The sequence below is a fragment of the Sebastes fasciatus genome, chromosome 11 (assembly GCF_043250625.1).
Source record: "Sebastes fasciatus isolate fSebFas1 chromosome 11, fSebFas1.pri, whole genome shotgun sequence".
NCBI lineage: Eukaryota > Metazoa > Chordata > Actinopteri > Perciformes > Sebastidae > Sebastes > Sebastes fasciatus.
The window spans coordinates 15792742-15806210 of NC_133805.1; the positions used below are offsets into that span (position 1 = coordinate 15792742).

The window sequence follows — 13469 nt, forward strand, 5'->3', positions numbered from 1 at the left end:
AACAAGAGGATGTGACATAAGGGCTGCATGGTGGTCAGACTGTCATAAGCTCATGGTTAAATTAGAATTTAATTCACAGACACCGGATCAACCTTTGAGGTTTATGTTAGGAATCGGATTATGGTCATATTATAAAGTAAACCCCCCATCCTCTCCCTCTCTCTTACACCCCCACCCATCACCACACCACCACCCTCCTGTGTCTCCCCCTCTCTGAATGGGGGTGCTGGAGCAGTCTGCCTGTCACCGCTTGCCTCTTTGTTCCAAACTGATCTTGCTTCTCTCCCTCAGCGTTGCTGCTGGCGAGGAAGAGGAAGAGGAGGAGGGTCGGAGGCAGCACCTTGCTCTCTGTGTTTCTGTGTGTGTGTGTGTGTGTGCATGTGTGCATCTAGTCCGATCTGCAGATATCAACGTGTGAGGAGGATGAATGAGGCTGCAGCTCAGTGAGGAAGAGGATTGGAGAGGAGAGGATGCTGCTGGAGAAGGAGTGAAAAGTCCAAGACGTGGAGCTGCTTGTGCACACACACCCCCCACCTCTCTGCTGCCTCTGCAAAGTGCTGTTTCACCCTTGTTCCGTCGTTTTTTCATCCGTCTCTGCACCCTGTGGTGGCTCTTTAGAGAGGGATCACCTGCCTGCACAGTGAGGCGCAATAAAGCTGCACATTCCTGAGGATTTTTTTGCGCCACTGAGACGCGTCTCGTTTTGTGACAGAAAAAAGGTAAGAGTGATAATTTGCTCTGCATGCATTGCTTTTATGAAATCAATCTTTTTTTTTGTCAGTGTGTGATATCTCAAGTCACCGGGTGGCAGGAGGCGCCTGTGAGACTCAGCTCAGCTTTCTGAAGAGGGTTTTAAAGTGGTTGCAATTATTGGTTTACAATATTAAAACGCACTTTCCAAAAATTGCAGAGTTCTTTTGCTCATCCATGCAATATGTAATTACATGCATATGCAATAAGTATTATCCTGTGGACCAATCAACGCCTTTCCCCTCGTATACCATCACAGCCTCAGCCTCTGAGACGCACACAAATCGCACCCGTTTGGGATATCTTTAATTATTTACAGGTCAAAGCTTTTAATATTGGTCTATATTTACGAGCCATGTAGGGGCATGCATAAATCATCAACTCACCAAGTATTAGCGTGTGTCCTCCCTCTCAGGAGATGTCATGTCTTCATAAGAACTTTGGTGGTTTACATGCACATTTACTATATTATGTGCATGCATACATCTTTTAAATCTCCCTTTTACGGATGACAAAATCAAAAAGAAACCACAGAGGAGAGAGGAGAGAGGATGCCTTCTGTTGAGTGATGAAATTGTGGAAGCAGATCTGAACACTTGAACAGGTGTTTGTGAAATCTATTATGTAAATCAGAGTCATTTGGTGAACAAACAACATGTGTTGAACAAAAAACCATGCAGACCTTCACCTGGGCGCCTGGGCATGACATTAAAGATCCTGTTATGTATGTATAGAAACTGGATTATCAGTGATCACACAGTGTTTTTATCTTTATATTAAAATGCTTTGTAAACTAACTCTGAAAATATACCAAAAAAAAAGCATCCAAATTATGGTAAAAATGAGTGATTGCCTGGTGCCAATGGTGCACGGCTCTTTGAGAGTCTTGTATTGATGACTGCCTGCTCTGTAAACAAACACTGGCATGTACAAATCACAGTGAAGGAGGAGAACACTTTGGGTCACCTTGACAAATGAGCTGTATTGTCTGAGAATATGAGAGCCCCCTGCAGCCCAATAAAGCCCATTCTGTCTCTATTCACCAACTCCAAGTCTTTTCTTCTTTGGGGCCTTGTTAGTGTGTCCACCACCAGCTGTGTGTCAGTGCCACAAAGCAGGACGTGGTTAACCAGGCAACGCCACTCTATGTAGACGAGCCCGGGCTGCATGTGTGTGAGAGATAACAGAGCACTAGTGCCTGTGGGATGAGGAGAATAGTGAGGAATGAGGCTAAGAGACCCAGCTGAAAGTTTACAGCATGCATTTTTCATCCTGTCCGGATGTGTGTGAGTGTGTGGGCCCTGTTTGAAAAGGGCATCCGTGAGCCCCGGCACGCATACAGTAGGGCTGTGTGTGCATGTAGATGACTGCACTCACACGAGCAGAGGGATCAGAGAGCGGTGTTGTAGGGGAAGGAAAAAGGTCTGACTAAAATAGAGTACGAGCTCAGTTCGGCTGCCTCGCTGTCTGTTGCTGCACACTTTGCACTCAATCAGCCTCGGCGTTGTTTATCATGTCTGGCTCACAGACGTCTGGAATTCCAGGAGTCACTTTGGATCAGTGGAAGATGGAAAAAGGAGTAATGTTGGATGCTTTCAAATAGATGAAATACTGTAGAAGTGAAACGATGAGTGGATTAGTCGATCTACAGTAAAAGAATTGGGACTATTTTGAGTCATTGTTTGAGCAAAGATGCCAAATATTCCCTTGTTTCTCTTTGTAATTGTGAGGATTTGATAGCAAACTGAATTTGATTTGGTTTGGTTCAGTAAAATGAGGAGCAGCAACTGTTTTGAAATCAATAATTTCAGTTATTTTTTTAAGCAAAAATGGCAAACATTTGCTGGCAGCCTCTCAAATGTGATGGTTTGCTGCATTTCTTTGTTTTATATCATGGTCAAATTGCATTTTTTTTTGGTCGAACAAAACTTTAAGACATCACCTTGGGCTTTAGAAAATGATGGTGGACATTTTTCACCATTTTCTGACATTTTATAGATGACGACTGAGGGAATAATATGCCGTTTAATTGATAATGAAAATAGTTTCAGCCTTAAAGTGCCGCCCATTTTTGCCAGAATAAAATGTAATAAAGGATCCCTGCTGGTCTTAAGTGAGCAGTTTTGTCACAAGTCTTGCTGATGGTGTGTTTTCACTAGAAGCTGAAGGTAATTCTCAGTCAGGGTTTGATATTTTGGTATGAAAGTGCTCGGCTCTGATATGTCGCTCAGGTGATTATGAGATCTATCCCCCTTTAATACAGCACTAATAGCTAACAGAATAGCGCTATAAAAATGCAAATCTGCACCAGCGCTCGCTTATAGTGCTGATCAAAATAAGCTTCACCTCTGAGTTAGCTGCAGGCTTGTTGCTTTATGGTTATGATGCCCTGAAAATGTGTTGACTTGGTTTGGGAATGTTGTACAATGCAGCAAATGTATGAGACTTCTTTGTTGCAAGTCTGTCCTAGCAGTAATTCACAAACAGCACAGATCTAAACTGGGAATTTCATGATCTCTTTGAACTTTGTGTTGCGTTTACAGCCAGAAGGGTAACAGGCTTTAGACTAACAATGACTTCACAGTTTACTGGAGCTAAAACTGTCCACGTCTTCAGCACTGGACAGCTCCCAAATCTCCGAGCCCAATGGTCCGACCACAAACATTTGTCAAATAGAAAAAGAGCAGTGAATAGTTGTGTTTTGAGCTGCTGGATGGAAAACGTAATGTCTCCCTCTCTCCCTGGAATACCAAACCAGAATGAGTCCCCAGCTGCCAAAACCCAAAAGGGATTGGACAAACCGATCCATCAATCAGCGCCGGTCTTTAGCCTGGGAGGGACTAAAGCGGCCCACCAGGCCAATCATTACAAGCGTAGATGAGACCACAGCTGAACAGCTCACCCACACAAAGAGAAAGGTCCCTCTCTTTGTCTTTGGCCAGAGGCTCTCCTCTAAGGTAGTGACTGGTGGAAGACAAATGTTTGGCTTCGCAGTCGGCTGAGAAGAAGCTCTTTAAGGCAGCAAAGTTTTATCCGCCTCTGCAGCACAGAGAAGATTAGAATGATTAGTCACTTTCAAAGAGGTAGTTAATAGTCAGTGCAGTTTGTGTGTTATTTTTTGATAAGTCTTTTTCCCAATGTCACACTGTTGGAAACATGTACACTCAGCAGCAGCACTTCTTTCTTGTTAGTGTTACATACTGATGTGAGGATGAGGAGATGGCTTCATTGGCTCTGGTGATAAACACTTGAAGGACAGAGCTCTCTGTTTTGTCTTTCCTCACCTCGTTGATATTCCACAGACTCAGCACATCGTTAAATATGAGGAATCCTTGGATGAAGTCCCACCAACACGTCTGTGTTTAGGTCTATTATTCCGTGTGATTTCACAGCTACTCGTTTTTCTGACCACCTTTCCCTGTGGATGAAAATGTGGTTGTGCTGTGGTGTCATGTTAATGGAAGCTCTCATGATCGTGCGTGTGTGCGTGCGTGTGTGTGTGTGTGTGTGTGTGTGTAGCCACAGACTAATATACTCAAGATGAGAGCAGCGTCTCAGGCACCTGATCCTTTATTGACTTTGTTACCAAGCGCTAACCTCAGGACCTTCACCTTTGACCTCTGGTGTCTTTATGACACAGCTGGTGTAGAGGCTACTTACGACAGCCCCTAGCTACGTATATTTGACCTCTGACCCTAAAATCATTATTCCGTTCAATATTGCAATTTACTTAAACCTTTTATCTACAATACATGTGAACATCATCATTCTCTAAAGCTACTATAGTTATTATTTTTTTGTAATAACAATAGATCAAGTGACTACATGGTATGTGAAAGGGTGCGCTCATGTAGAGAATTATCACCCGACTCGTTTTTTCATCTTTCAGCTCATTATTTTTATTTAATTTCTTTACTGTTTTGGTTCATTCTCATCAGCTGTGTTCCTGGCCAGCCAATTAAACTGTCAGGCTATTAAATAGGCATTATTGGTCGCTATAAGCACCATAGATGAGGGTCAATAGGGGCCTACTACACCCAATAGTAGGTTTTATCATCTATTCAAGGTACATCACAGAAGAGACCAGAGTTTGCATCCTGTGTGAAAGTTGTCTTTGTGTTTACAAGCGTAAAGTTTCACTTTAACTTTTGAAACATAGTTATTTTAAGCCAAAATATTATGTTTTCCCCTAAACTTAACTATTTTTTTGCCTAAATTTAAAAAAGTTGTAGTTTTGATGCCTAAACCTAAAGAAGCCTTTTTGTTTGTGTTCAAAACATAACGTTTCATTCAGGTTTATAACATGTTAGAACGTGTTGCTTTTAAGTTTCACTTTCACTTTTATGACATAGTATGCGTAGTATGCCCCTAATGACCCACATCTTAAATCAGGTGTCCTGGCAGACAGTTGTCTTTTTCAGTGAAAAAGCTCTAAAAACCTACCATACTACAGTACCTTTCCAGCACAAAACGATAGACAGACAGAGTTAGCAACTAGCTGGTGAACATAGTGGAGCATTTAGCAGCTAATGAGACAGATATTTCCCTCAGGAGTTGGTGGAGACCAAAAACAGAGCAAAAAAGCACAGTGAATATTAGACTTACATTGGTCAGGTGGCCAGAAACACGACTCCAAATGAATACCAATGTGTCTGCTGGATCTGTAAAAAGCCACTATTTACTGACACATTCGCAGTATCAACTTGTAAAGTGATAATATGCCATAGTCATGCCTTCAAGTGGCCAAAAATCTTAAATTAATGCAGGTTTAAAAGAGATTTTTGACAGTTCATCATCACCATCATCAACCATTGTTTATTCAGGGAAAATGACTGAGCATTAAGCTCTTTTACAGCAATGCCCTGAAACCACATTCATATAGCTACAAGGATATACAATATATAAGAAGAAATACAACAACAACAGAAATAACAACCATGTCTACAAGTTAACCAAAGCAGGAACACTATGAAACAACCATATCATCTGGCACACACTTAAATCGCCAAGTTCATGCTTTCATTTACATTCCTGTGCAAAGTACTGCACATAAAATACTGTATGATTAGTTACTTTAAAAAGTATCTATGGAAGCCAATTTCAACCAGGAAAATAAAAATAAATGAAAAATAAAATGAAATGTTAGGAATGGTAAAAACTGAATAGTCATGGTGAGTCAAAATTCAGTATTTAATAATTTAGTAGTATTAAGTAATTGTTTTTATATCAGTGTTCACTTTTCATCCCTTTTTATTTTTTCTAGCAGAAATTGGCCCACCTTTAGAGTCCTCTGACTAAAATCACTCCAAGGACAAATTCTTTACAATTTTTTTTCACAAAACAAATCAGCTTGTTTTTTCTCTTTAGTCTAAGTAAAATAAGAACATTTTTCCTGTTCCAGTAAAAGGTTCATTGTAACAAATCAATTGATGTTGTTGCGATTTGATCCTTTTTGATGCATTACAGAAAAGAGCGATGATTGATTCGACCAAGGTCGCTGTCTGCCGCTCCCTGGTTTCCATTTCCTCTAAAAGCTGTGAGAATATACTTCTCACATATTTATGTGCACATTTATAAATAGTGCGGCTACCTCATATGTTAATCAAATGCATTCAAATTGATTTTTCTGTCCAACTCACCGTTGGATAACACACTGTAAACCTACTACACCTTTTGCACATGCACACTCAACAAAAACACACATATACGACGGTGCCAGAATGAAAAGGAAGGAGCATGTAGCTGAGATCATCTGCTGCAGGTATGCTGAGTGTTGCTCCAGGAAGCGTGGTAACAGATGGATGTTATGAGAGCTGTCTCTCACAGGAACGCACAAATTGGTGATACATGCATTAAACATCACATCAGTTTATTTCCTCTTGGGTTGCTGTTAAACACTGAATAATGATGATGAGAACAGAAAAGTTATAACTACCGACATGTAGTTACTACAAGTCTGTCTCATTTTCACTCAACTTATCTGTTGAAGATCCTTCAGAGTGATCTAAATTGCCTCATCTCTGCGCTCTACTGCATATAAAATCTTAACTTGGCCTCTCCTAAAGCGAGCCGGTTTAAATAACCTCTGTCTCCATGCCCAGTGCGATCAATGGTGTCAGTGTGAGAGGAAGGAGTGTGTAATCTTGAATCGGAGGGACCAGCTTTCCAGAGTTCCCTATCCATCTGAAGCCAGGGCCAGAGCTGCATGAGTCATTAGTTGCTTTGAGTGTGATTAGTCACCACACAGGCACACCGAACACAATGGGTGTCTGTGTGTTTGTGTGTGTGTGTGTGTGTTTGTTTGTGTATGAGAGAGAGAGAGAGAAAGTGCACGATGCATGAAGGGAGCAGGAAGTGAATACCTGATTCAGCTCCGCTCACTTTCCTCTTAGAGCGTTCATTATTCTGTTTTTAATTTCTTAAGCAGTTAATGTTCATGCACTCTGGTTTAATGTCTCTTTTATGGCACCAAATCACTACTGCAACATACAACCGCTGTATTTTCTTTTGTCTTTACAATTCATTAAAGAAAATTGCGTCTCTTTTAAGTGCAGAGAAGTTCAAATCTCGGCCACAAATCTACTCAGGATGCAGCATTTCAGCACACAGCAAATTAAGAAGAATTATGGAGCTTCCAACGCAGCTTTTCTGAAGAGCTTTAATCATGGCGGTGTAGTATTGTCACGACGGTGATAAAATGACCTTCCTTTCATTCCCCTTCCTTCATCTTCTTCCTCTCCCAGCTCACCACTTTGTCTGTCACTCATCCGGAGCTGTTATTCTGCTGTTCACGCCGCCGCTCTCTGGAGGTAATAGTTTTGTGAGACATGATTAAAGAAAAAGGGAAGGAGAGAAATCACCTTCTCCTGTCAGGTCCCAGGAGGGGGATACAAGACTGACAGTTTGACTCCTTACTGTATAACGGGCTCTGTTTCCATCCTGTAGTCTAATTGTAGCCTCTACAGATTTATATGACGTCCTCAGCCTCTCCTCTTATATTTTTAGACATTAATTCTGCTGCTTCCTCTTGTCATCATGCCGTTGCCCAAGAAAGCTACTTCTTGTAAAAATGCAAAATAAACCCTTGGATTTTTCCTCTATCCGAAATTCATTTCTCCAAGAATCCTCAACAATATTCTTAAACATTATTATTTACTATAAAAAGAAAAAAGTATTGCATATAAACAAGATCCCAAAGGTTTTAGCTTTTCCAAAACCAAAAACACAAGAACAAAATTGCAAGGAATGGATTGAACAGTGTTTATCTGCTCTATGTGTGCTCTAATGTTATTTCCAACGCTAACTACATGTATAGCTATTACCTAATTGCATTATTTTGTGGGGTTACAACAGTGGGCAAATCCGGGGTCTGAGAAGTGAAGTCAATGCTGAAGTGCCTTAAACTTGCATTCTTTCTAATAGCCAGCAGGGGGCGACTCCTCTGGTTGCAAAAAGAAGTCTGATTGTATAGAAGTCTATGAGAAAATGACTCTACTTCTCACTTGATTTATTTCCCCAGTAAGCATTGTAAACATGGGTTTATTGTCTCAATGGCTAATTTCAAGTCTTCTTCAAAACAGCATGATGTTCATTTAGTAAATTATGGTCCCATTTAGGGTAAAATAGACCATAAAGCAGGATATGCTTTAGGGCGTGGCTACCTTGTCAGGTCGCTACCACGACGTTGTCTGGTCTGGTAATTGTCCGTGTTTTCATAGTAGAACTTTAATCCTTTCACAGTGTGTAATTGTAACATTTTGGTCACCATAAAATGTCTTATTCAGTGTTCGGTTGTACTTAGCTCCATCCTCTTGTGTCACTTCTGGTTGCAAAAACACCAAGATGGCAACGGCCAAAATGCTGAACTCAAAGCTTCAAAATGGGTGTACACAAACCAATAGTCGCATTGACTACGTCCACTTCTTATTTACAGTCTATGGTGGAAACCAAAATTCTGCTATATCAGAGTTTAGGTTAGCGGCTCTGTCTTTATTATGTATTTAGCTTGGGGAGGTTCCAGCAACAATTCCCAAACACGTTGGATCGTCCTAGGAATGTTCTTCTATTGGATGCATCCAAACGGGGTTATTTTATAACGAATCATATTCTAATTTTATTTTTATGTAGAATACTGTTTTAGGGTTAACTAGCTCTACCCTGCAAGAACAATGCAGCTCCTTCATTTGTTATCTATATGGATCATCAACTGGTGAGGATACTGAATTTTTGCTGGGAACATCAACAGTCGCCTGTTAAAAGTGAGAAGAACTACAGTCTACTTCTGTCTGAAATCCAGGACCCATTGTTTCAAAAATTAATATGATATTTTTAGTAAATCTGTCACTGTTATCTTTGTAAACTGCAGTATGTGGGTCAGTTCACAAACTATAATACATGAAGTGTGTTGTCTTGACTTTAACAGAGATGCCAGCTGCCAGTGTATGTCTGTGCTTGACGTGTGATTTAATGCGTGTAGCCAATATGTTTGTGTACATGCTTTGTGCACATGAATGCAGAAGGTGAGTTTCAGTGACCTACCTTGTTCGTTGGCTGTGGTTTGATGTGGGGCTTTATAGTAGCTGTACCATTACAGTGGCGTGTGTGAGAGTGTGTCATGAATCAACATGGGACCCAACCTGGCCTGATTAAGTAAACCTTTGCAGTCTGTGAACACACACAGGCTACACACACACAGCTCATTGTAGCATGATGGAGGCATTGTAAGCATAAAGGTGTCGTGCTGTGCTCACAAACACGATTTATCTTATAACCGCAACGGCAGCTGTCATGATGTGTTCCACACTTTTCATGGTTTTTTCTTCAAGCAATTTTCCCATCAACTGCAGAACCAAAGAAGATTTGGGTCGAGGGGCCCGTCTCGTCTGCATCATGATGAACATGAGGCCAGTTGGTCTCCCGCTTCAGCAGATTGACAGCTTAGTGCTGAGCGTTAATGTAGGTCTGCCAGCCTCGTCTGTTAGCTCTCTTTGGATCTCTGTCACTCCGCTCGTCGGCTCTTACAATGAGCTGAGAATGCGTCCTATTCAGACGACATCGTGAAAATGTGTCGGATGGACATCCACATTGAAGTCCACTGAAGCATTTTAGAGACTTCTGGCTCTTTTCTCCTCAAGACACAGCTGTGCCTGTGAAAGTGAAGAGGGGCGATTTAGAGGGAGGCGTTCACGACATCTGATGTCTCGTCCTTAACAAAAGGTGGTACTGGTTAGTATGCTGCTGGTGTGATTGGATGGCCACTGTATGTTGTAAATCCCCTCTGGTAAAACTTTGAAAGGCGGCTGTCTATAGAGCACACAGTGCTGTATGTTGTATAGCATCCATAGAGACGTCCGTAGGCTGAATTCTGTATTCTGTTGCTGTGGATAGTGGCTGCTGGGCCCCTGCCAGTCCCAGGCCCTTCGATACAACACTCTCTAGCGCTCTCCGCTTACAAGACTGGGCAAACTTCTCAGTGTCATGACCCTCTCCAAGCCTTTAGAAATCTCTTGTCACCCGCCCAGCAAGCTCAACCAATGGTTCAGGCCTTCAACATGCAAAGAGTCCAACATCTCAACCCCAATCTGTCACAGCCCATCACAAGGTCCTAACCCACCTTCAGAGATGGCTTGCCTCAAAGTGTGTGGCACAGCGGGCTCCTACCAGCACCAGAAACCCCCTTTTTCCAAGAGTCCAGACACCAACTTGGTTGCTCACCATTAAAAATCGCTCGACAAATTGTTGTTTAATGACAGTTTAGTTTGGCAGCTGTCACGGAGTGCTTTACTTATCTGAGAGGAATGTTTTCGCTTTGCCTCACACGCTCCAGTTTTATACGGTTGAAGGTTTTTACTAAGCTTTCACATGGTCAGAGAAGAGAGCGACCATTATTCCTGTAATTTATAAAGGGCTGAACTGGTGTTGCATAATCTTCTTTCTGAGCATCAGGGATGCTGGTGGCATGAGTTGCTGTTACCTTGGAGAATGCAAAGAGGCCTTTTTGCTTTCCTGGATAAATTATTTACTTTATGTAACTTAAACCTTGACAGTCCAAACATGTTGGATTCATGTCTGCTCAAAATATTTCAGAGTCTTCATATGGTCTATAGGAAGCCTCTGTTGATAATGCCTGTGTAGTCATGAAGGTATAAAGAACCAATATTTTGTAAATGAATAATTTAGAGTTATTTGTGTTGCTCCCTTTAAAATCAGCATTATAAAAAAAGCTTGTTTTCTTCAAACAGCATACTCTCCTCTTCATTTCATACTTGTACAGGGCATTAAGTCTCTGTCTCAGGCGTCTCCCCATTGAGCTGAGAGGCTTCAGGCCCCAAGCCAAGTCCTGTGGCAAAGTCAGCAGCTCATTTCTGATGTGTGGTAGGATTTCCTCTATGTTGTGCAGTAGGACTGCACCAGAATCACTTTTTCACTGCAGTGTACTCGAACTTAATACAATCTTTTACTTCTGGAGTGGTTCACATAAGATTCAATTATGTGTCTTCATTAGATTTATCACTCTGTGTATTGTTTCACATCAAATCAGACTTGATGATGTCTGATGGTTTTAATCAGTTAAACCAGTTTTAACCAGGTAGGCTATAAGACCTGGGGCCAGTTGCATAAAATATACCTGATCTTTTTCTTAAATATAACATTAAGTCAGACTTGCTTAAAGGGACTGTTTGTAAGAATCAGAAATGCTTGTTAACAGCGACACCTGTGGCCGTTAAGTCAACGAAAGTCAGCGTCGGGCTCGCGCTTGTGCTCGCTCTAAATAGATATGAACGAGCATCGCTCAAAACAGTGAGGCGACATACGTCAGCTAAAACCACAATATCACTCTATATTTCACCTGCTTGGCAGTAATGTTAGCTGACCAGACGAAGGTCTCTCCATGAATCAATGCTGATACTAGTTTTGGCTTTGGCTGCCTCAGCCTCCCGACCGCGGTCGGAGGGAGACACCGGCACCCGGTCGGAGACGATAACGTTTCTCGCTGCGGAGCCCCGTCACTTCACAAGACACGGAAAACCTCTGTTGGTCTGGAGGAGCTGCAGCATTTATTTCTGCACAAACGTCCACTGTACATTCACTAGATATTCTCAGAGCTACGAAGTCTTCTGCAGTGTGTAGTGTGCGTGCATGAACGTGAGGTGGAGCAAGAACGTGCGTGGTGTGTGAGTGAAGGCAAGCAGGGAGAGGAGCAGAGGAGCAGAGTACAGCAGAGACTCCGGCCCGCTTGCACGCTTGAAATGCCATAGCAACAAAGCTCTCACATCAGGCGTAGCCAGTGGGAGAGGAGGTTAACTTTCCTACCTAAAATTAAGTCAGTCTTAATATTTATGCAACAGACAGATTTAATTAGACCAGTCTAACACCAGTCTAAGGTCAACACTAGCCTTAAGCTAAGTTTATGCAACTGGCCGTAGTACTGGATGATAGTATTGGTGTTAGTTAAACAGGCAGCGGTAGCTCAGGTGGTGGAGAGGGTGAAAAATGTAAATGGCTGTGGACGAAGGCATCTGCTAAATGGAAAGCACTGAATACAAGCCAGTGAACTGTGTCTGGGCCTCTAAGTGCCCTTACAGATGCAATATTGTTTATTTCTTATTACATTATAACACCAATAAATAAAATGGATATGATACATTGTCCGGCCCTGTCTGTGATACCGTGTGCATGCTACTGAATCACCTCATTTGCCTGAGATTGTCTTTTCAAGGATTCAGTGTTCAAGGCCATTTTTGAGTATTACATTTAATAGGTGTGGCCGCAGTGCAATGACTCACAGTAGATGAGAAAAAAAACAAAGTATGAGTAATTTGCTCATTCAAAAAACCTTGTGAAGGTCAGCGTTAATGTTTGTGTCAGTAAGATTTCATGCTGCTTTACCACCTGTAGATGTCGGCTACCTCAACCTGTCATGGTAGACAGCTCTTCAAGATGAGTGACGTGTGTGTGAACATCACCCATAGAGTGGTGATACTGTACTTTGAGTTGGTCTAATTAGTTTTGTGAAGGTTTTTGTAAACCTGTGGAGCTTTTTTTCCCGGCCACACAGTCTGTTCAAACACGAAAATCACCAAACTGTTTCACCTGACAGAAACATGGACTGCCTTCATATCGCAATTTTATTCAACGAACTTTATAATTTGCCTCTCATTCACCCATTCACACACACTCTCACTCTCCAAGCTATCATGCAAGGCTCTGGCCGAATCACCACAAGGACCACTCTATGGGGATCAATCAAACTGTAACTTTAAAGCTTAGAGAACATCAGATGGATCTAATTCAGGACAATAGCTAAGGTACTGTGCACGACTGTAGGTTGGATGATGGTAATTATAGACCAACATATTTTTTTATGTTTTTTATAAACTTACAGCTTTATTGCATATAGCAGTAAAACAGACTTTATGTTACAAAGTTGTTTGATTCACATCATTTTTTCTTCCTGTTTGTATGCAAACAAACATTTTTTAGTTTGTTTTCAAGGGCAAAGCAGGTTGATGCTGAGCGTGACAACACTGGACACAGATGCATATTGCACAAATGCATCATCTTACTGTATGACTATGGATGAAGAAATGTTTATGATCATAATATGCTTACATTTGGGAAGATGGAGCCTCTTCTGATCAAATAGCTGCAACTAAACTGAAAGAAACACATATTTACAGGACATAAAAAATATAAACTTTATTGCCTGGAAGTGTCTT

General features: G+C 41.6%; 1 protein-coding gene across 1 annotated transcript in view; it reads left to right on the forward strand.

Moving 5' to 3' along the window:
* The first annotated feature begins 257 nt into the window (after nucleotides 1-257).
* LOC141777100 (neurocan core protein-like) overlaps nucleotides 258-13469 on the forward strand; it is a 45339-nt gene continuing 32127 nt past the window's right edge. Inside the window, exon 1 of the mRNA XM_074651061.1 lies at nucleotides 258-719. The gene's annotated coding sequence lies outside the window, so the exon portion shown is untranslated. The remainder of the gene's footprint in view (nucleotides 720-13469) is intronic.